Raw genomic sequence first — 23187 nt, 5'->3', positions numbered from 1 at the left:
GAAAGTTCCCATTACCTGCACTTTTTTCACGGGCTATAATAAGCCCTTTTATGCTCTCCTTTAGTTTTTAGTATTCATCCTTCACGAAAATTCTTGCTTAAATAGCAGATATTTCAAAATACTGTGTTCCACTTTAAAAGTCTACCTTTAAATGTTTCCATGAAGTCTTCTGAGATAACCTACTCCACGGTTAGGGGTTTTCATAATGATCTACCATCAACCTTCTCCATTCTTTGTATTTTATCTCTTTAGACATTAGGGTTTTTTTTGTTTTGTTTTGTTTGTCTGTTTTATCTGTTAAAAGAAGAGACTGGACAAAATCACCAGTTCTCAAATGTGAGGGCAAGTCCTGCAGATATGAGGAGTTCATTGGTAATATAATTTCTGATTTTCACCCTGATCCCAATACACCAAATCCTCCAGGGAATGAAAGGAAAGAAAGCGAAGTCAAATCTGAAAAGTTTCATATGTGACATATGATCCATTCTTATGCAGCCAGTCCCACAGCAGTCTGAAAACCATGTGGAATCTAAGATTAAACTCAAACATAAACACGATATAGATTTTATTAACTTGATTAGAATTGTTGACTGAATTAGATCCAACACTGTTACCAATTGCTTGTCATATGAGATTGGTTCAAATTGGATATTTACTTCTAATATTTCATAGAAGTGTTTTAAGGAAATGTAAATTAAGCCTAAGACAAGGTACATTCTTGGACAAAGAACTCACTCTTTAACACAAAACCTTGTCCAGGTCAATCGCAAAATGTCATCTGCCTTTTTCACATCCGAAGTCTCTAATCCGATGGGGAAGCACATTCTCATCATTCCAGACTGTAACCCACAAATTATATTACTGCCCCCAGAAGACGAGGTCACAGCTGAAACCATTTACCAAGTGAGAGCAATTTAATGCCAATCTGGTAAAATGTAAATATCAATTTGCTTGCAATAAAAAAAAATAGTATGGATACTTTCATCTTCTCAAATAATAGCTCTTTGTTTTGTCTGAAAGACTGAGAAATTGTCAAAGTGAAAAGCATGAGTGATGTCTTCACACTTCCCCAAATCCCAAAATCAAGAGGAAAGAAGGAAAAGACTAAAGTTTTTCTACTGCTCTAATGAAAGACTGTTTTCCAAACTGGTTTTGTTGAAGCTTTGCTGAGAGTGCAGAGTCCAGTAATCAAGTCGCTTCATGATTTAATTTACCTTGATTAGCATAGCAATTTGCTATACTTTCCTCAAAAGTGCTAATCAATTTCAGCAACTAGTAGAGTGAAAACACCACACAAATTGCTCTCATGGCCCCAAACTGCTAATCAATTTTGAAAACCTAAATCCATCTGCATTTTATCCTGTCATTTCTCGCTTGACATTTCTAATACCTCTCCTGACTAAGTCCAAGGAATGAGTTTTCAGGCCAAATAATGAACTAAAATGATATTGCATTTTGGCTTCAGTATTGTCACCTCGTCCTCCCCACACATCCTCCTCTGGCTTGTAAAATATCCGTGTGTGTGTGTGTGTGTGTAAGAGAAAGCAAGATATTTTAATAATCGAGGTCATTGCAAAGTAGCTTCTCTTCTATTTCTCACTTTACAAGGGAAACTGCTACATTGTAAAAATATTGGCTTAAGTATATAAATGAGATGCTGCTGCAGTATTAACTGAATGGTAACAGTACTATAGCCACAGCATCTTAGAACAGGAAGAGAGAATAGAAATCATCTATTCCTGTCCCTATCTTAACTAGAGAAGTAAAGTCTCACAATCAGACAGCACCTGTCCACAGGCCTCTTAAATCCAGACCCAAACTAATGGTTCGGATCATGCATGCGCGCTTGCCCTGTGTGGCTGCAGTAAGTATGAATGCACTGCCAATGAGAATTGAGGGGCTTCTTATGCTCCACGTAAGCCATATTTCCTGTAAAACTGGCCCCTCTTCGATGATTTGAAAATGTACTAATCTCATCATACCCATCAAAATGTTTGCAGTATTTTAAGCAAGATAAGCCTGCTTTCTAAATTGAGATTCCTTTGTTTCAGCTGTGAGTAGACTAGACTTTTTTTTTCTTGCTTAGCAATTGGATTAAATCAGCAACCATCTGGATCCTCCAGCAATAACACATTTATTAGAAAAAGATTGGGACAGTTCTTTGGAAATGAGGTCTGAAGACCAACGCTCTGCCTATGACAGTTCATACATTAACAGAGTCTGGAGATGAAATGTACTCAGTAGAAATCCTCTTTTTAATTTTCAAGACTTGTATATCAGACTTGAAGTTTCACATTGTTGTGGCCAAGCATAACAGCTGTGGATTACTGAGGCAGGGCAGGAAGGCATCACTGGGAGGGACAGGGCAAACCGGGGCTGGAAAGCCAGAAAGAGCAGACCATCAGATCAGGGATTCCAGGACATCTGGAAGCATCAAACGTCAGGAGAAGGAAAGAGGTTGGAAACCAGGCTGACAGGCACGCCAGCAGCAACAAGGTGACAGCAGCCGAGAGACAGGGATCCTTTAGATGTGGGGCTCACACAAAGCAGAATTGAGTGAGGACTGGATTTATTCTTCTTTTCTAAAAAAAAATTTTTAAATTTGTATTTTATGGATTTAATTTATTTTTAGAAACTTTAGTGAGGATCTTCAGGTGAACGATTCTCTCAAATCATATATTTTCAAAAAAAAAAGATACTTTATTTTCATTTTTCAAGGGTGTTTTTACTTTAAAAAAAATGGCAGCTCTTCCTCTCAGCACTAGGGCTTCCATCAGTCCCGTGGCTTCCATCAGTCCCGTGGAGACAGCTCTGTATCTCTGATTTGGAAGCATAACCAGATATTTACACAAACTTAGGTATCTCACCCAAGATACCAGTTACCAAGGAAAAAATAACAAATTGACAGTGGAGAAACCTCAGAGATACCATCACAGTCAGCTGATGAAAGTTACCACACTGTAGTTACCAGTAATGTAACTGGTAATGCCACTACTGATGTAACTGGCAACTGGCAATGTCACCAGTGCCCAGTGTCTCCTGCAACAAGAGAGAGTGAAGGCACAGCATCCCCTCTGTGCCACTCCTGCCTGAGGTGCACATGCTGACTCTGATTGTGAGGATACATGCCATGCATTGAAATTGAGACTATTCTACAAAGTAACTGGCCTTTTTTCTTTAAGACGGTCGATGTCATAAAATGTGCAGGAAAAGTCAAGAACTCATCCTATTCAAGGAAACCATGAGGACCGGGCATCCTAATTGGAACACATGGTACAGGACTTAAAAGACTATTTTGTGGGACACTGGGAGAAATCTGAATAGGTAGACAGAATAGATAATAGAATCGCATCAATAGCTGTTTCCTGTTATTTAGTAACTGTACCGGTGTTTTGTAAAATAAAGTCCTACTTTAAGAACATACCAAGATATTTAGTGGTAATGCACAGCATATCAGTAGCAAACTGACTCACAAACAATCCAGAAAAGAATGAGGTGGCTGGTGTGTGTGCGTGGCAGGAGGGAGGGAAAGAGTGAGTCCTCAGAACAAAGCAAGTGTGGTAAAATGTAAATATTCAAGAAATCTGTATAAAGGTCATATAGAATTATTTGAACTCTTCTTGCAACTCTTCCATAGGTGTAAAATTATGTCAAAATGAAAAGCCAAGGGAATAAAAAGGAAAACAAAAACAAACAACAAAGACAAGGAAAATAATAATAAATCAGAGATCATGGAAGATGGTATCCTTTTTACTATATATTGACAATTAATATGCCTTATTTATTAATGAAAACAAGTAAAATCTTAAAAGAAATGAACTTGTGAGTAGATACACATAACTTATCTAAAACAATAATACACAGAGCATTTAAAATAGAGAATTAAAATATACTGAAAGAACAGCATAAAGCTTGGTGAGGAAATACATAAAGAGTTTTAAGTTATTTCACTTTTTCAGGAAAGGGTAAGAGTACAAACAAGCATTGTGTTTGATAATTCAAAGATGCAGGCTAGTCTTGAGTAATGGCTAAAATAATAATAGATGAAAATAAATTAATTTAAAAATAACCCATATGTAAGCAAAACAGGAGAAAAAGAGAAACAGAATAAGCAGAACAAATGAAAAACAAATAGCTAAAAGGAAAATTTACATATACTTTATCAGTAATTATGTTAATTAAAAATAGATTGAATGCTACAATTTAAAGAAAAATATCAGTCAGAATTTTTTTAAAGCCACTAGATGTTGGCTATGACTTATATATTTGAACTGTAAAGTTACACAATGGTTAAGTATAAAATGATATGCTAAGTAGACACTGAAAGAAGGTAGATACATATAGGAATATCATGTTTTTAGACAAAATGTGTAACAGATCAAAAGGCATACTTCATAATGATAAAAATTTATAATATAGAAAGATAAAATAATTCTAAATTTGTATGTCTCTAATAATGTAGCCTCAAGAATATAGAGCAAAAGCTAACAAATTTGAAAAGATGAATAGCAAATATATAAGCACGCAATACTTTCTCAGTAGTCTATAACACAAGTTGATAAAATAGTCACAAAGAGATTTTGCACATACAGAGAATTTGAACTTTGTGGTTGAGAACCTTGGCTTCATTGACATTTATGAAACACAGCAGCCACTTAACTTGCTGCAAAACATATTTCTTTTTAAACATACACAGAACGTTTATAAAAATTAACCATTTACAAACCCATAAAGAAAATCTCAGAAACATGAATGACTGATATAATAAAATGTGTAATCGATTTCAGCACAAGTTAGAAATGAATAGAAAAATAAAAACTGAAAAATTCCATATATTTGGAAAATAATGTACTTCATAGTAACCCGTACATGAAAGAATAAATCATAATGAAATGTAGAAAATCTTGTGAACTAAACAATAATTTATAAATTATATCAATCACATATGAGATCCTGCAAATACACACTTAGAAGGAAATTATAATTTTCTATCAAATATTAGAGAGGAATGCTGAACATAAATGAGCTAAGTATCCAAATCAACAGTTTAGAAAAAAAATAACAAAAACTATCTTAAAACAGAAGGATGAAAACATTCGAAATTGCATGAGTCCATTTTCACACTGCTATAAAGATACTACCCAAGACTGGATAATTTATAAAGGAAAGAGGTTTAATCGACTCACAGTTCCGCATTGCTGGGGAGGCCTCAGGAAACTTATAATCATGGCAGAAGGCTAAGAAGAGGCAAGCACCTTCCTCGAAAAGCAGCAGGAAAGAGAGAGGTGTAGCGGGAAGAGCCCCTTATAAAGCCATCAGATCTCGTCAGAATGCACTCACTATCACGAGAACAGCATGGGGAAACCGTCTCCATGATCCAATCACCTCCCACCGTGTCTCTGTCTCAAAACCTAGGGATTACAATTCCAGATGAAATTTGGGTGGGGACCCAAAGTGAAACCATATCAGAGATATAAGCATAAATTAGCAAAATAGAAAACAAACATAGAATTAAAATAATTAACCAAGCTAAAAGTTAGTTCTTTGGGAAATTTAATAAGATAAATTCCTGATGAGACTGATCAAGAAAAAAAAGTAAAGTCTCAAAAACCCACCAACACTAAGAGAAAAGGATCAACGCTGTACTATGCATTTCACAGATATTGGAAAGTCATAAAATGCCGGGGATGGTGGCTCACATCTGTAATCTCAGCACTTTGCGAGGCAGAGGCCAGAGAATGACTTGAAACCAAGGGGTCAAGACAAGCCTAGGAGACATAGTGGGACCCCATCTCTACAAAAATAAAAAATTAGCCAGGCATGGTGGTGCACGCCTGTAGCCCTAGATACTATGGAGGCAGAGGTAAGAGGATCACTTGAGCCCAGGAGTTCAATGCTGCAGTGAACTAGGATTGCGCCACTGCACTTCAGCCTGGGTGCCAGAGTGAGACCTTGCCTAAAAAATAAATAAATAAAATAAACAAATAAACACATAATTTAAAAATAAAAAATAAAGTCATAAGACAATTGAATGAAGTGTTTTATGCCAATACATTTTAAAATTCAAATGGAAGCATCAAATTCTAGAAAAATAAAATATATCAAAACTGACACAAAAAGAAATAGAAAATATGAATTGTTTTCTAACTATTAAGGAAAGTAACTTTGTATTTTTAAACTTTTCCACAAAATAATCTCTAGAGTTTGATGGCTTGTCAGTGGTAAATTATATTAAATATATATTTTTTAAACCCACAAATCAGGCCAGGCCCAGTGGTTCACATCTATAATCCCAGCACTTTGGGAGGCCAAAGTGGGCGGATCACATGAAGTCAGGAGTTCAAGATCAGCCTGACCAACATGGAGAAACCCCGTCTCTACTAAAAATACAAAAAATTAGCCATGCATGGTGACCCATGCCTGTAATCCCAACTTCTTGGGAGGCTGAGGCAGGAGAATTGCTTGAGCCTGGGAGGCGGAGGTTGCGGTGAACCAAGAGGGCCATTGCACTCCAGATTGGGCAACAAGAGCAAATTCCGTCTCTTACACACACACACACACACACACACACACACACACACACAAATCATAAACAAGCTCTTCCAGAAAATAAAAGAAGAGGAATCAGTGTCCAACTTGTTTTTTGAAGTCAGCATAATCACATCAAAAGCTGACAAGTTCCTTCCTTGTCTTCCCTCAGACTCTGCTCTCCTCAGCGGGCGGGACTCTGTGCTTCTCCAAATCACACCCTACTTCAGTGTCTAGTTCAAATCCTACCACCTCCAAGAAGTGTTCCCCAAATGCATATCACATTAAATGTGTAGACATTATAAAATTGTATCTATTTATATAGTTTTAGAGCTGAAAGGTGACTTTGAGATCATTTTATGAAGTCCCAGCAAGTCTCCAGCCAGAACTGGAAAACAAGCCTTTCAACGTTTTGTTCGGGATTCTTTTCACCACACTATTGAAGGTCACTCTTCAACATGGCAACGTTATGAAGTGGAAAAAGAGGACACGGGCTTTGGTTGGTGTTGCTTTAATGTAGACTTCTCCTTAATTGCTTTTTGAAATAGTTTGTGTAGCATCATACAGAAACATTTCCACCCCTAACCTTGTAATGACAATCTTATGAAATATCAGAAGACTACACAAAGATGACCTAAAATATTAATATTTTAAGAGTGGTCTTGATTTTTTCTTGTGACCCTGTATTATGGGGAAGGCACCAACTCTTATAAAATACCTACTACTAAGTGTAGGGAACTTCTGTAAACCAGGTGTGATGCTAAACAATTTATATGCCTTCATTTACCCAATCCTAACCCTAATCCTACAGGCCTGCCTCATGGTGCTGGCAGGAACAGATGGCGCATACACAAGGGTGGCTAAAGAGACATCAATGAAGGAAAAATTTACAAAGGTGTCTTCATCATGAAGAGAACACAAAAGGAGCAGCTGAAATGCTCAGGGACTAGGTCTTCAGAGGTCAAGTGGAGGAGATGGTGTCCCCAGAACTTGAGCAAAATGAATGGCCTTACAGAGGGCTCTGTGCCTCCGTGGAGGACAGTAACCATGGGCCAGTGGAGGATGAGGAGGAATAATCATCTCATTCCCCTCCGGTCCTGGGACACTGCTTCCAATGGCTGAATCCAGATACTCAGACAGCTTCAGCTGATCTCGCTGGAGTTCAGCCTTCAAACATAGGGCAGAGAAGTAGACCCCGCCAGGTACTGCTGCCTTATTTTTACAGATGAAGAAACTAAGGTATCCCAGGACTCATATCCAGGCATTTCAGATTCCAAAGCTATGATCCCATTTGCCTGGCTGACCACCAAAATGTGCACAGGGAATGTATACTACATTCTTTTTCTCTGTGTATTTTTGCTTTCTTGTTAGACAGAATCTTGATACAGCTAGCTGAGTTTCCTTTTATCCTGTATGTAGTTGGAAGGTCCGATGCTCAAAAGATACAAAAAATGTCAATTAAGCAAAAAATGTCTGTTAACCCACTGTGGTATGGGAATGTGAATGTGGGTGTATGTGAGACTGAGGCCGGGGAAATCGTATCAATACATATATTTTTAGAAAAACCAAACCTTTCCTGGTGAGGTTCTACAGGATCCTGTCAAGTCTTGTCTTGTATTTTCTCTAAGTTACAACAAAGCAAGAGTACCATTTTTTCTTCACTCTAGGAGATAAAAGTTCTGTCAGGAAAAAACAAGGCTGATCTCCGTTTCCTTTAAATTCCCCAATTTCCACTTATTGTTCTGGGGAGCAGCATCAAGAGACCTCAAATCAGAGCGTTGGCCACATGTGCATGAACAGAAAAATGAACACCTACTTTAAGCCTTGTCCAAAATTTCAGTTGTTTTAATCCAAAATTTTCCTTTTTCTTCTTTTTAATGTTTGTGGGTACACAGTAGGTGTATATATTTATGGCGTGCATGCGTCGTTTTGATATAGGCATGCATCATTTTATTAGGGTGCTTTGTCTGGAGCTTATTTTAACTAACAAAGCAAATGTGAAAAATAAAGACCAAGTAATGCAAACATAACGTATCACCGTTTATTATAAAATGTATAATTCGGCGTATTCTCTAATTGGAAAAATTTAACATAACGATAAAGTTGTGATTGCAAAAGACTGCTATGGGGACCGTGTTTGCCATGTTTCTGAGAATGGTGCAATTGTAGGAAGCTGGTAATAGAAAGACTATGGGCTGCTGCGACTCTAGGAACGGAAGCTCCACATCTACCATCTACTGCTTGCTATATACCCCACTGCATAGGCCACTGAGGCTCCCAACACCTGAGGAACTGAAATCAACATCATATTAAGATGTGGGAGCTCTCAGAGAACACGCAGCCACTCTTAGGAAGTACAAGAGGACTGGAGGGGGAGTCCTATAGACTGAATGCTTCCATTCCCCCCAGATTCATATGTTGAAATTCTAATCCTCAACATCATGGTATCAAGAGATGGGACTTTTGGGAGGTGGTGAGGTCCTGAGGGTAGTGCCCTCCTCCATGAAATTAGTACCTTTATAAGAAGAGACGGGAGAAAGCGTGCATCTTTTGTCTCCTCTCTCCCAAGTAAAGACACACCAAGAGGACAGTCATCTGCCAGCCTGAAAGAGGGCCCTCACCAGAACCTGACCGTGCTGGCACCCTGATCTCAGGCTGCCCAGGCTCCAGAACTGTGAGAAGAGAATTCTGTTGTGTAAGCCACCCAGGCTATGGTATTGACAATAGCAGCCTGAGCAGCATAAAACAGGGCAGGTTCAAGGCCTTTACCTAAGACCCTGATGCTCAAAAGGTACAAAAAGTATCTATATTCCCGTCAACAATCCACTCTCCTGATGAACCTGCCAGTATCCTGAGGTTCGCAGCCAGGAAGGTAGCACGTGTTTGCTAAATAAATGAATGAGAGATAGAAGTGGAGATGGTGGAGCAGGTACCTGGCTGACTTGTTTATTTCAGAGCCCATTTCCTACCTTCCTACCTACCTAGAAGGCAGCCAGCACTTCCCAATTTCATCGTACAGAGAACATTTCGTTGAGATGACACCAACTTCCAGTTCTTCACAAAGACACAGGCGGCTATTTACTGCCCTGCGCTCTATCTCTCCTTGCGCCCTGGGAAGGAAACAGTCTTGAAGCCTCACTCTGGAGCTTAGCCATGTGTTTCTCACTCCTCTTCTCCCTTCTATCCCTCCTAATTATGGAGTCCACGCCACTACCTCCCCTGGTCCAGATCACTGTCCTAGCGTTCTAACTGGACCGTCAGCTCCTGTTTGTGTCTTCCAGCAGTTTACACTCTACTTAATAACAGGAGTTACCCTGTTGAAACATAAGCAAGTTTGTGTCACCTCTCTGCTCAAACCATCCAGTGGCTCTTCATTCTTTTCAGAGAAAATCCTAATTCCTTATGGTGACTGCAAAGTTCCACATGGCCAGGCCACTCACTGCCCCCTACGATGCTCCGTAGCATGAGCTACTGCAGCCACGTGGGCAAAGTGTGCTTCAACCTCAGGGCCCTTGCACAAGCTTGCTCCCTCTGCCACGACGTCCCACCCCAAATGCCAGCAGGCTCACTTCTTCACCTCCATGAAGTCTGCATTTAAGTGTCCCCCTGCTCAATTAAATCCAGCTGGATCACTCCATTTAAATTCCGACATCCTCCCTGACTGAATTTCCCAATCCTCTTACCTTGTTTGCATTTTCTTTTCTCAATCAATTTGTTATATAGTTTACTTAATTATATAATATTATATACTTAGGTTTTTTACTTTTTTCTCCCTCATCTCTGCTGCCCATGCAGTCCCCAGCCTTCAGCATGAAAACAGGGACATCAGCCTGCTTTGCCCATGGAGCTGTCTCCAGAACCTACAACAATGCTCAGCCTATGAGAGGTGGCTCCTGTATCCTTGTTAAGTGAATGAGCAATTAAGGGAAGGAATAATTATTAGCTCCCTTCAGTTATGCAAAGAACAAGGGAGACGCCTGCCACCTTTTGCACCCTGAATCACAGGGTGGTGAGACGAACAGGCCTGGCACCTGGTAGAAGGCATGGGAGTACACACTAGCTACCCAGCCCTGGGAAAGGCTGCGTGCTGGTGTACTTTATGCAAGTGCGCAAACAACATTGACAATTCGTCAATAATTTACAAAATGCTGAAGAAAATAACAGAGCGTTTTAGTTTGCAAAGGAATTACTGCTGGTGGCTATTATCAGATGCAATTTTTTACCCCAGGGGACATATGGCCATATCTGGATTTTGTTTGTTTGTTTGTTTTTTGTTTTTTTTGTGACAGAGTCTCGCTCTGTCACCCAGCCTGGAGTGCAGTGGCCGGATCTCAGCTCACTGCAAGCTCCGCCTCCCAGATTCACGCCATTCTCCTGCCTCAGCCTCCCAAGTAGCTGGGACTACAGGTGCCCGCCACCACGCCCGTCTAGTTTTTTGTATTTTTTAGTAGAGACGGGGTTTCACCGTGTTAGCCAGGATGGTCTCAATCTCCTGACCTTGTGATCCGCCCGTCTCAGCCTCCCAAAGTGCTGGGATTACAGGCTTGAGCCACCGCGCCCGGCCTTTTTTTTTTTTTTTTTTTTTTTTTTTCTTTTTTTTTGTTGTCACATCTGGGAGGAGCATGGGGGAGCTGCTTCTGGTATCTGGAGTGGAGAGGCCGGGAGTGCCGCTCAACATTCCACAATGCACTGGGCAGCCCCCTATATAGCATGACCTGGCTCCAAATATCAATAGAGCTGAAGCTGAGAACCCAGTCCTCCAAAGTACATACTTTCAAATTGATTATGTTCATTCATTTATGTGAAACTTTGTATGCGATATGCTAAGACTTCATCTAATACAAAATATAAATGAATCGTAAAACATTTTTAACCAGCCCTCTTTCTACAAAAGAATGTTTAGAACAACACTAGAATGTGTTCGTTTCTCTTAAAAAAAATTATTCCTCTCCTTCCATGAAGGTGCTAGGTATTCATATTTACACAACATATAAGTGGTCGAAATATCAGATATATTAGAAAATTTAAAAAGCAAATAATTGGGAAAAGAGTTTCTTGTAGAGACCTTTATTACGTATGCATTCATTTATTCATACCATGCTTTTAATAGCAAAGTCTTTATTCATGTCTGGAGTTTGATTTTAAAATCTTCTAGGTCATTAAATGAATATCTTTAATAATCTTAATATCATCATCAGTAAATTTAGCAAAGAAATGCCACAAGAACCATCAATTTGATCATATTTGAGCTCTGGGACAAATTATGCTTAAGAACTTTTCAGCTAAAAAATGGGGAAGTTTTTATGAAAGTGGAGAAAGAATAGGAAGAAAAGTTAAGTACTTTGCCATTTGTATAGGATTTTTTTTTTTTTTTTTTTTTTTTTTTTGAGATGGAGTCCCACTTTGTTGCCCAGGCTGGAGTGCAGTGGTGCGATCTCAGCTTACTGCAACCTCTGCCTCTCGGGTTCAAGTGATTATCCTGCCACAGCCTCCCAAGTTGCTGGGACTACAGGTGCACACCACCACGTCCAGCTAATTTTTGTACTTTTAGTAGTGACGGGGTTTCACCATGTTGGCCAGGATGGTCTCGATCTCTTGACCTCGTGATCTGCCCTCCTTGGCCTCCCAAAGTGCTGGGATTACAGGTGTGAGCCACCGCGCCTAGCCTGGGGATTTGTATAATGTGGCAGTATGATAAAATTACTACTTGTCTGTCCACAACCGAAACCTCAGATGTCTATGTGCAAACCTAAACTAGTCTTAACATCTTGAAAATCTGCAGTTACTTCATCTTTATCTCTAAATCTATTGTTTATTTTCTCTATTTACCCTTTCTGCTGTTTTTTTTTTTGATAAATTAACATTTCTTGAAATAAAAGAAACACATTGAGAACAGGCTCATGTTCAATTGACCCTAATTATTCACAGAGAAGACTTTCCATTTCAACAAGCCTCATTTATATGCAACTGGCAATTTCTCTAAACAGAAGAAAAGGGGAGATTTTGCCAATCAATTGGCTTCACCATCCCCCAGCCCCAGAGTGTGTTTAAGAATATTTGCCTGTGCATGCATGTGTTTTCCTTTGCATCCCACAACAGGAAGGTAGGCATATGGGAAGCTTTGGGTAGTGTATTGCATACAACTGCAGCTTTCTCAGGTGTTCTTGGCTTTAACGTCGGTATGAGCCATTAGGATTTAGCATCAATGACATGCTAACATATATTCGCTCAGTAGCCATGGGAAGATCACTTGATCGTATAATTTATGCAATTAAACTTTCCCATTTTCTTGAATGCATGCATGGAAACCATCCACTGAGGCTGCTGTCCATTGAGTTGGAGCTTTCGCACGGCAGAACTGGAGAGTCCAACTGAAAATACAGAAGTGGAGCTGCTGCTCTGGAGAGGGTGCAGCTTCAGAGCAAAGCGAGTGGGCTCAGATGTGCTGAACGCTCACATGCTAACACAGTGAGCACCAAGAAAAACACCTCCAAATTAACAGCAAGACACAGACCTGTAGGAACTCTAAGCTGGGCCAGCCTTGGGAAGGACTTCTCCCAAGGACACTGCACTTGTGCACACACGGAGAATCACCTGGAATGGACAAGACTCTGTGAGCCAGAGTCCAGCCTGCAGAGCATTAGTACCTCAAACTCGCATTCTGTCCTTTAAACAGTATCACATTGGGTTAACAGTTGAGAGGCTTACAAATAATTGTTTTCTCCTAAGAATGGGCCTGGGCTTACAGCACATTTGTGAGATAGAACAGGGGGTGGAGACGCCAGGGATCTAGATTCACCCCTTAATTGTCTCATGTTACACTAAAACAGTTGGTGGTTTTTACCCAGTTCTACAGATGAGGAAGCAGAGACTGGAGGGCTTGATTGACCCCTGGAGGTCGTACAAATACCCTGTAGTAAAGCTGGGATTTTAACCAGATCCTTTTGTGTTCCAAAAGCTGCATCTCTGAGTCATGAGACATGCAGACCATGGCAGATGGTCCCGTGACAGCATTTATCACCTTAAACGGGAAGTTTCAACCCACCCTCCTCCCCCACACCCACTCCCCACTTGAAGATAGATACATATGATAGGACAAGGCTATGATTTAAACTTAGCTCAGGATGGTGGTGTGCCTGAGCATATGGAAAAGCTTTTAAATTCAGTTTCAGATTTATATATGCTGACAAGGGGTAAAATGAATTTTTGGTCTTTGTTCAGACGGAAAAAAGTCTCTACATTATTAGGTGCCATAATATTTTGTTCAAATCTTCTTAGAAACTTTTGGATATTGCATCTGGGGGTAAGTGTGCCCCTTTGATGTCATTCAGGAGTGTGTGTATCTTGGTTACTGTGTACAAAATGCGCTGGTCCAGTTTTTTCAAAGTGCCTTGGTGTTATACATTAAATTGCAATCAAGAGAATTAAATATGGAAAGTAGAGTTGCTTTTTTTTTTTTTTTTTTTTTGCAGTCAATACCTTCAACTCCTAAAGTCAGCTCTTCAGAGAAAATTAGCACTGATAATAGGGCAAGATGATAAAGAATACATCCGTGTGACAGCTTCTAGTGCTGCTCCCCCAATCCCACATTAATGCTACCCCAATTTCAATGGAACTTTGAGAAGAAATATTTCTATAGTCTGAAAGTAAAGCAGGAATTATAAACTCAGTAATTAAGTTAGGATTGGGTTTGCTGCAATGTAATGTACATACATGCAGACACAGTTCATTACCCTTACACATAAAAGTGATATAAAGAGAGGTAGCCCAAGGTTGTTCATGTCTACTACGCCTCCCTGCCTTCCTTAGATGATACTTCACAGTCCAGAGTGGCTGCTTGTGCTCCAGCCATCATGTCCAAATTCTAGCCTGCAGTAAGGAGAAAGCAACGAAAAAAGACATGCTCATTCTTTTTAAAGAACACTTCATAGAGAATGTTCACTTCCCTTCCAACTATCTGGTGGCTAGAACATCAAGTGTGTGGTCACACCCAGTGACAGGAGGGGCTTGGAAATGTAGGGTTTATTTGGGCCCCCAAGTGCTAAACTAAAATCTGGAATTGAAATATGAAAGAAGAAGAGGAGAATAGATATTCAAGTAGGCATATTCTGCAATTATTTCTATGTCAGTGCTATGCCTGTGGGATAAACTTTTCAAGTCGAGGTCCAATCCTGACAAGAGTGAGAGGGACTGAGGCAGGTCTCCAAAGCATTCTGTGATCCTGGTTCTGATGACTGGGCCCTGAAACTTTGCACCTCATTTCCCTTCACTGGATCTCTGAGCTCCTCTCTCTATATGGGTTCCACTACCCGTGTCTCTCCTGGTCTGAGGCCTTTCCTTCCCTGAATGAGTCATGCTCCCTTACAATCATCTGTCATGTCATGACAAATCTACTTGAGAGAGGCAGATGTGCTGGAGAGGAGGGAAGGGCCCCTGTCCCATCAAAAAACTGAGCTGAGGTGACAAAGCGGTGGTGTAGACCAGCACTAGGAGCTTCACCCCATTAGAACCAGAGATATGGGAAGGTCTCATTAAATCGAAGAGGGATTAGGTGTCCCCACAATCTCTAGGAACTAGAACCTGGCCCTAGCCTGGTCTCAAAGCCAGGCCTTGGGTGAGTAAAAGGAGCATCAGTTTTGGGCTACACTGGACCTCAGTTCCAAGCCCATGTCTATGACTTGTGAGCCACCTGGCTTTGTGCAAATTAGCCTGTGTATACTGCAATTTCCTCTTTTGTGTAAAATTGGAATATTAATAGTATTTACCTCATATGGGCTGCAATGAGTGTTAGCCACTGTTGTTATTAGTGTATGTTCGTGGACATGAGGACTATGTCTCTGTCTAGTACAAGGATATCCTGAAAAAGAATACGCCTAACCCCTCTTCGATTTAATGAGACCTTCCCATATCTCTGGTTCTAATGGGGTGAAGCTCCTAGCGCTGGTCTACACCACCGCTTTGTCACCTCAGCTCAGTTTTTTGATGGGACAGGGGCCCTTCCCTCCTCTCCAGCACATCTGCCTCTCTCAAGTAGATTTGGCTTCAAGTGTCAACTCAGGCCATGCTGTCTGAAGTTGGGCCCCCTCATGACATGACAGGATGAACAATTTATACACAGCAAGTGCAATTTACATTCCTGTCTCATGGCTTAAAGGCAGTTTCCATTTAGGCTTCTGGTGCCACCTTCCAGAGCCATCGAACTCTGAATCTTGAAAAAGTTCACCTTGAAAGACTTTTTGCCATTGCCAGTGGCAGGGGTACCCCCTAACCATGTCGGCATGTTCCTGTAGTGTCTAAGGAGCTGAGACTGACATTTGTCTCAGCAAGTCTTTGGAGCATAAAGTCAAAGAACCGCCAAAGTAATGTGACAACCACCATTTAGTGATGCAGATAATAACCTTGAGAAGCCAGACAGAAGGATTTTACTCTAGCAGGTGTTAGCTCAGCCTTTATTTAAAACATGCCTGTCCTGAGATCAAGTTTGCTAGAGAGAAGAAGAATTAGAGGAGCTGGTAATATTTGGATTGGTCATAATGAAATGTATCATTTTTCCTTTGAAAAATGTTTATTAGTAATTCTACAAGTTTCGCAAGTTTTATATGTTTTGTAAGTCAATTTTACCGCCTATGTTTATCCCCAAGACAACGCCTTATATGAGGCATTGATGATCTCAATTAAAGACCTCTTTATTGGCTTCTCAGGTACCAGTGACATTACTTCCAACCAAGCCTCTACCTTCACAGAAAATGTGGTTCAAAATGTAAATTGAATTGTGCCACTCTCTTGCTGAAAAGTCTTCAGTGGTTTTCCACTGATTTCTGAATAAATCATGACAGAAGTCCCAAGATGACCTCACAGGTCCTTGCTTCAATGTCGGCCAACCCCCCGCACAGACATACACACATGCACACGCACACACATACACACAATTAACTCCAGTCACCTATCTGTGATGGTTATATTACCTGTTAACTCGATTGGGTTGAAGGATGCAAAGTATTGTTCCTGGGTGTGTCTGTGAGGATGCTGCAAAAGGAGATTAACATTTGAGTCAGTGGACTGGGAGAGACAGACCCACCCTCGACCTGGATGGGCACCATCTAATCAGCAGCCAACACAGCCAGAGTAAAGGCAGACAGAAGAACGTGGAAACACGAGACTGGTTTTGTCTTCTGGCCTCCATCTTTCTCCCGTGCTGGATGCCTCCTGTCCTCGAACATTGGACTCCAAGTTCTTTAGCTTTAGGACTCAGACTGGCTTCCTTGCTCCTCAGCTTGCACATGGTCTATTGTGGAACCTTACCTTGTGATCTTGTGAGTCAATACTCCTTAATAAACTCCTCTTTATATATACATCTATCCTATTAGTTCTGTCCCTCTAGAGAACCCTGACCATCCCGCTCGCTGCATTGACATTTAAACCGCCTTCTTTCTATAACTGTTTTCCATGTCTCCTTCGGTCTTAGACCTCAACTTCTTCAGAAGGTTCTTCTGACCATTCATTCTGGGTTAGAAACCTCTTCTATATGACAACACCAAGCCCACACTTTCCACTGTGGTCTGAAAATACCTGTCTCCAGTATTGTTTCAGAAACATTTGTGGATCAGTCCTCTCTCTTTCACCTACATATTTTATATCCATTTTCTACTGCCCCCAAATGATGCTGCATATCAAACAACCCTAAATCCATCTGTGGCATACAGTATTAAACATTCATTTCTGCTCATGAGTGTAGGACTGGTTGGGCAGCCCTGCTGCTGCTGCTGGCTGGGCTTGTGCATGCACCCGCAATCAGCAGATGGACAGGGGCTAGCTGGTGAGGATGCCCTCAGCAAGGACAATTTATCTCTGCTCCATCGGGTCTCTCATCCTCCAGCAGGCTAGCTTGGACTTGTCCTCACGATGGAGGTGAAGTTCTAGGAAAGAGCACTGAAGCACATAGAGACCTCCTGAGGCCTAGGCTTAGCACCAGCATATGAGTTGTGCTGAATTCTTTGGGCTACGGCAAAGTACAAAGCCAAACCAGGGTAACAGATTCCAGCTCTCAGTGGACAGAGCTGGAAAGTCACTTTATAAAGGTATTAGAGCCAGGGAAGGTATGAACTGGAACCATCAGTTCAATCAATCTATAGTTTAGCCCCAGTGCCTACTCAATCCCTGGCTACTCAAGAAATATATATTGCATGAATGAAGTGAGGAAAACTGAAAAAAAGTGTTCTGAGGCTTAAGTGTCACCAGTGCCATCAATAAGGCAGCTGGATCTGGCAACCTGATACCCATGAACTTGGCTAACCACACTGGAGCGAGACAACAGGCGACTAGGAATGAGCCTCTGCCTACTTCAGAGTGCCAAGATGAGAAACAAGGATTTTCCACATTGAGTGTGTGCCTGAGCATCTTTCTGTTTCTGCTCTAATCTCTGTATTAGTCATGTTTTTTACATTTTACATTTTATGATGCTTTGATATCTTGGGGCCTTCAAGTCCTAGAGAGGAACTGCCCCTCCCAGCATCAGCTAATTCCCAGAGATAACGGACAACTTTCCCCCATGGTCATGCCTTTGATATGAAGGCTAACCAATCCCAAGTCCGTGTCCTCCACCTGCCTCCTTTTATCAGATGTCTGCAGTCTGGGGCACTATCCCCCTGCCTTAAATCACCCGGGGCCCAGAAGTGGACAACTGGAGACCCCTGTATATCCCAGAGCTTGCCGAAATTATTCAAACTATCCATTTCTAAGTCTGCTCAGCTGCTTACTCCGCCTCACCCATTCCTTTACTGAGAAACCACAAAAAGGCTCCCCAGCCCCACCAATACTCCCCCACCCACCTGTCAGCCCTACCTCTGGCTCCTGACTGGCCCTGGTGCTTCCTGTGGCTCTTGGAGATATGGTGTGCCCCCTCCTCCGGGGAACTGTGAGTCACAAACTGTCTTTTCAAAGGCAGTCATCTCCTGATCTGTTGGCCTCACCATATTTGAATAAAAAAATTAAATCCCAGATACATGTTATAACAGCTTCAATACCTGCCTCCAAAAGGCCTGGACACAGGGAAGGTGGAGAAAGGAGCAGGTAGAGTCCAGGAGGAAGTGCTCAATTGCAATGTGGCGAGGGAAATGGTGATGTGCACAGCTTGTGTTTGTGTTTCTTTTGCCTGTCTCTCCACTGTCTTCCCTTCCCTTTGCCCTCTCTCCCATCCTTATTTAAAGTCTGCAACAGAAATGATTCATGGTCCTATTTTCAGCACCGTGACTGACTAGCAATGCATGACAGAGCATCCATCAACGTGTAATGTTTCACCCCATAGATTTCCCTTTCTTTTCTCTCCCCTATATCTCTTCTCTCTTACTTTTCTTTCTCCACCATCACCTTAAATCTTAACATGCTTTTTCCAGCATTTCTCAATAGGGTTGCAATTAGCATATTTGAGGGGAACACAGAATTTAACAAATGTGACCGTACTTACTAATTGCAGTAGCATCTCCAGTGAGAGGGACCCCCAGACATTTCCTAACACCACGTAGAAAGCCAATGCTACACCTTGCTTGAGAGGGTAAGCACCTTGGCCTTTCTTTCTGGTTTTCCTCATTGAGCTAAGCTAACTAGTCAATCTAGTTCTGTAAGGTCACTGGTTAGTCCTTCCTTGTTTGGTCATATGTGGCTGCTTAAGCATAAACACATGCTCCACTGCTGTAGGGGGAAATCTGAGTAGGAAGCTGAGATGCCAGTAGGGAAAGGAACTGAAAATCCACCAGCGCCCAGCTTCCCACTACTAGGTCAATGGCTTTCTCTCCCTCTGCCTGGCTCCCCTTCTCCACATCCTCCCTCCTTCTCACTTTGCTCCTTCCTTTGTCTCCTGCCACCTGCCAGCTAACTCTACTCACCTTTGCCTGCACCCACCATCACAGCCCCTGGGGGATGTTCTGTTTTACCCAGAGCTCTTATGCAACATAGAAAATTCTTCTTCAGTGTAACTTTGCTGATATCAATTAGAATTTCTCAAAAGTAACATTACTAAGAAATCACGCGATAAAAATAACTGCAAGATGGATAAATTTACTGCACTTATTCTTACCCAGCGTTAACTCAAGTGTAGCCATGGTTTGGTCTGAGGAGTTTCATGGGAACTTCACAGCCCTGGCTATTTCTCTCTGTGGTTTTGTTGCTGGACAATGCACTCTGGCAGTGTTTGGATCAGCTGTGGAGTGGCTTTGTGGCTGGTATTGGCTGGCTTCTCTGTCCAGCCAGAATTGGCCTCCTGCTACCTCTCTGAGTACTTCTGCCTAAGTCCACTCCTATTTGATGTGCTGTTGACTGTGGTTTAGATGTGCAGCTGCTTTAGGACTGAGAATCAGGTTGTGGTCTCCACCACCCTGGAGAGAGAGGCCCATTCATAAGGAGTCCCAAGACTCCACCCCCAGCCATCTTCACCCTCCTACAAGTCCTCCATTCATTCTCTTCACCCCCATTTCTACCTACTCAACTGGACCTGTCTGTGGGATTCTCATTGCCTGGGTATTCACACTAGCTTTTTCTTGGTCTTTGTTTATTTATTCGATTTCATTTCATTCCATTTTATTGTTTGCCTAGTATTCTAGGCTAGTATAGGAGAGAGAAAAGCCCTTGAACTATAATTCTGTCTGCCTACTAGGGAGAGGCACCATTACTTTCAGGATAGCCAGTTCAAGGATAAGTCACTCAGGAAAAAAATAAGCTTCAGGACATGGCTCAGAAAGTGAAGAAATAAGAACAATTCTATCAATATAATCAAAGTAATGAATTGGGGTTTCTTGGAGGGAGAAAACGTGGAAAAATTCAGTAAGAAAGTAGTAGCAAATATCCTATGAAAGGGTTTGGCCGGCAGAAATGACCAAGGACATTTCAGGGATATGGGGGTCTAAAATCTAATAGAAAGGATCTTGTTGTCACCCTGTCTTGTTTGCTTTGCTCATTCTTTGTTGTGATGTAGCAATGCTTAGTCACACATTCTCCCAACCCTTCCACACAGACACAAGTCTTTTCCTCAAAGCTGCGGGTCTGTTGCAGGCATAACCTCCTGTTGTCCATACTTCAGGCGAAAAGGTAAGGGCTGGAAAAGGACAGCAGGTCCAGCATGAGTGGTGCCAGTCAGATCCGTAGAGCCTGGGCTTTGCCCTCAGACCACTCACTCCGTCACTCTGTCAGTAATTTTGTGACTCAGAAAATTATTTCTTAATCTTCAAGTTCCTCGTTTGTTAAATGGGGATAGTGATAATACCTAATTCAGAGGGTTGAATATTTAGTTCTTACTGGTAAAGCCCAGTGTATCATATGTTTTGTTAAACAAATGTAAACTTTCAGACATACTACATAGATAAAAGTGGGCACGCGAAACAAAAGTAATCAAGAACATCAAATCCCAGAAAGACCAGGATGCTAGATTTGCATTTTACATGTTCCAGGCACGATCTGATTTCATGTGAATCTAAACAGACCAGGACACCCCAGTTGGTATCAGCGTGACACTTGTGTGGTTCTCTGGTCTCCATGCTATTTTCAGGGTTGAAGCACCCCTACTTCCTGCTGAGTTTCTGTTTCCGGTTTGAAAAGTTCTTCATATGTAGAACTATGTAGAGCTGGGACACCCACCGTGGTCCAAGCCCAGGCACAGCCTTAGAACTCTTGGCTTGACCCTGGTGTATGACCTTGGAGGTAACAGCAGCCATGGTTCTTCAGTATGAGCGCAGAAACTCCAGCCGATAAGGACAGAAAAGGAAATTATTCACAACAACAAAACGAAATGTTGGGTTGGTGGTTGATTCCAGAATCCTACAACAGCCAGGAGAACCAGACTTAGAAAATAAGCAGCAAAAAGGAGGGCTGGGCAGGAGCCACGGTCACCGCCAAGTCTGTCAACACTGCCAGGGAGCGAAGACCGTGGCACACCCGGACCACCCGCACCAGCTTCCGCAGCTGCTGCTTCTGAGCCTCCCGCTGGGCTCCCACCGCTTCGCTGGGGTTTTGCTGGGGGTGAGGGCGCTTGGCTTGTGAGCACCACTGCTGGAGCAATACCTGTGCTGTCCTTGCATGCTGGACACCAGGACCACTGCAGCAGTCCCCATGTGTCCCCAGATAACGGCATCTTTGCTTTCCCACCTCTGAGTCACTGGCTCCCACTACAAGCTCCTCGGTGCGCGTCTCTGAGGCCAAGCCTAATACAGGCTTTGGCCCTAAGTGCACAGAAGGCTGAAAAGCCAGCATGTGACTTTTTCACCTGCTGTGGTGGGAGATGGGCTATGACTCGACCAAGATTCACGAGGTGGAGGTTTCCCCATAAATAGGGAGGGCTTTGATACTGCACAGCCAAGGCAGAGAGAGGCCAACACAGCAATGAGTATGAGCCCTGTGCACTGCGGGCCTGAACAGTCAAGGGTATGGGGGCAGCCAGCAGCAGACCCGGGTCCTACTCACTGCCCAAACTGTGGGAACTGTGCGATCATTCAGATGAACACTTCTGATATGTTTTTTGATTGACTGATAATGTGGTCTTATTACATTATTATATTGGCCGATACAACAGTTCTGTTCTGAATCAATTTTTAAAATACACTTATTTCCATATACTTGCGCGTATGTGTATACAGTGGGGTAAAATTTTATAGTAATTGTGTAAATTAAATAAATATATATGCAAAGCTTGGAATATAGTTCATGCTTTAATGAGTTTCATGCCCCAAGTATTTTTCTGGAGTCAGTAATTTCAATATAACCTTATTGTATTAAAATATTTTCGCAAAATTACCTGCACTATTCTTTTGTATGTATTTATGGTTAATACATTTGAAATTGTCGACACATTTAGTTGACTCTTCTTCTTTGAAAAGCATAGTGTTTTTAAAGGAGGAAGATAGCCTTTCTATGGGTGCTGTGGTATCTGATAAATTCAGATAAAATTCTGCTAAATGAAGGATAATCACAATTAAAATTATTTTATATTAAAAAGGAGACTGCACTCTGAGTATCGTTGTTTTTTTGTTTGTTTGTTTGTTTTTGACAGGGTCTCGCTCTGTGGCCCAGGCTAGAGAGTATGGTGTGATCAAGGCTCACTGCCCCATGCTCAAGGGGTCCTCCCACCTTGGCCTCCCGCCTCAGCCTCCCAGATAGCTGGGACTAGAGGCAGACATCACCACGCATAGCTCTTGGTTACTTCAATAAGTATTTTTCATAAATATTTCTTCAGTAAATATTTAATAAGACAAAGCTCATGAAAATTTACCTCTATTATTTCTTGGAATATTGTGGCCAATTTTAGATAGTCCAAAATTGTGATCTTTTCATTTTTATTATATGCCGGTTTAGAATAGAAATGTTCTAATTGAAAATAGCATCATCATTAAAATATTCTTCTTCTAAGTCAAGATTATCCAAAGTATAGCAAATGTCAACATCATTTCACGTACACCCTTTGATCTCCCCTCACTGGATGTGTTCTCTGCTTTGCTTTTGTAGGAATAAAGTGCACTCTCTCCCTGTTAGCAAATTTTATCCTCAATGATTACAATTTATTAAAAGCTTTGAAAGACAAAGTCGTTTGGTGCTCCATGTGTCCAATTATTTAGTTAAAGATTTTCAACCAGTTTTGAACAAAAGACAACCAAAATTGTAAGGGACTTGTTTCCAAAA

The 23187-nt window shown here is 41.5% G+C and overlaps 1 long non-coding RNA gene across 1 annotated transcript in view; it reads left to right on the top strand.

Moving 5' to 3' along the window:
• The window catches only part of LOC140713453 (uncharacterized), a 113954-nt gene extending 91190 nt beyond the window's left edge, over nt 1-22764 (top strand). Inside the window, exons 2-4 of the long non-coding RNA XR_012095528.1 lie at nt 10324-10423; nt 12457-12631; nt 22562-22764. This is a non-coding gene — a long non-coding RNA (uncharacterized lncRNA). The remainder of the gene's footprint in view (nt 1-10323; nt 10424-12456; nt 12632-22561) is intronic.
• Nucleotides 22765-23187: the final 423 nt, after the last annotated feature.

The sequence above is a fragment of the Chlorocebus sabaeus genome, chromosome 14, assembly GCF_047675955.1.
Source record: "Chlorocebus sabaeus isolate Y175 chromosome 14, mChlSab1.0.hap1, whole genome shotgun sequence".
In the NCBI taxonomy this organism is placed as follows: Eukaryota; Metazoa; Chordata; class Mammalia; order Primates; family Cercopithecidae; genus Chlorocebus; species Chlorocebus sabaeus.
Note: the sequence above shows the minus strand (reverse complement) of the source record. Positions and strands in the feature narration are given on the sequence as shown.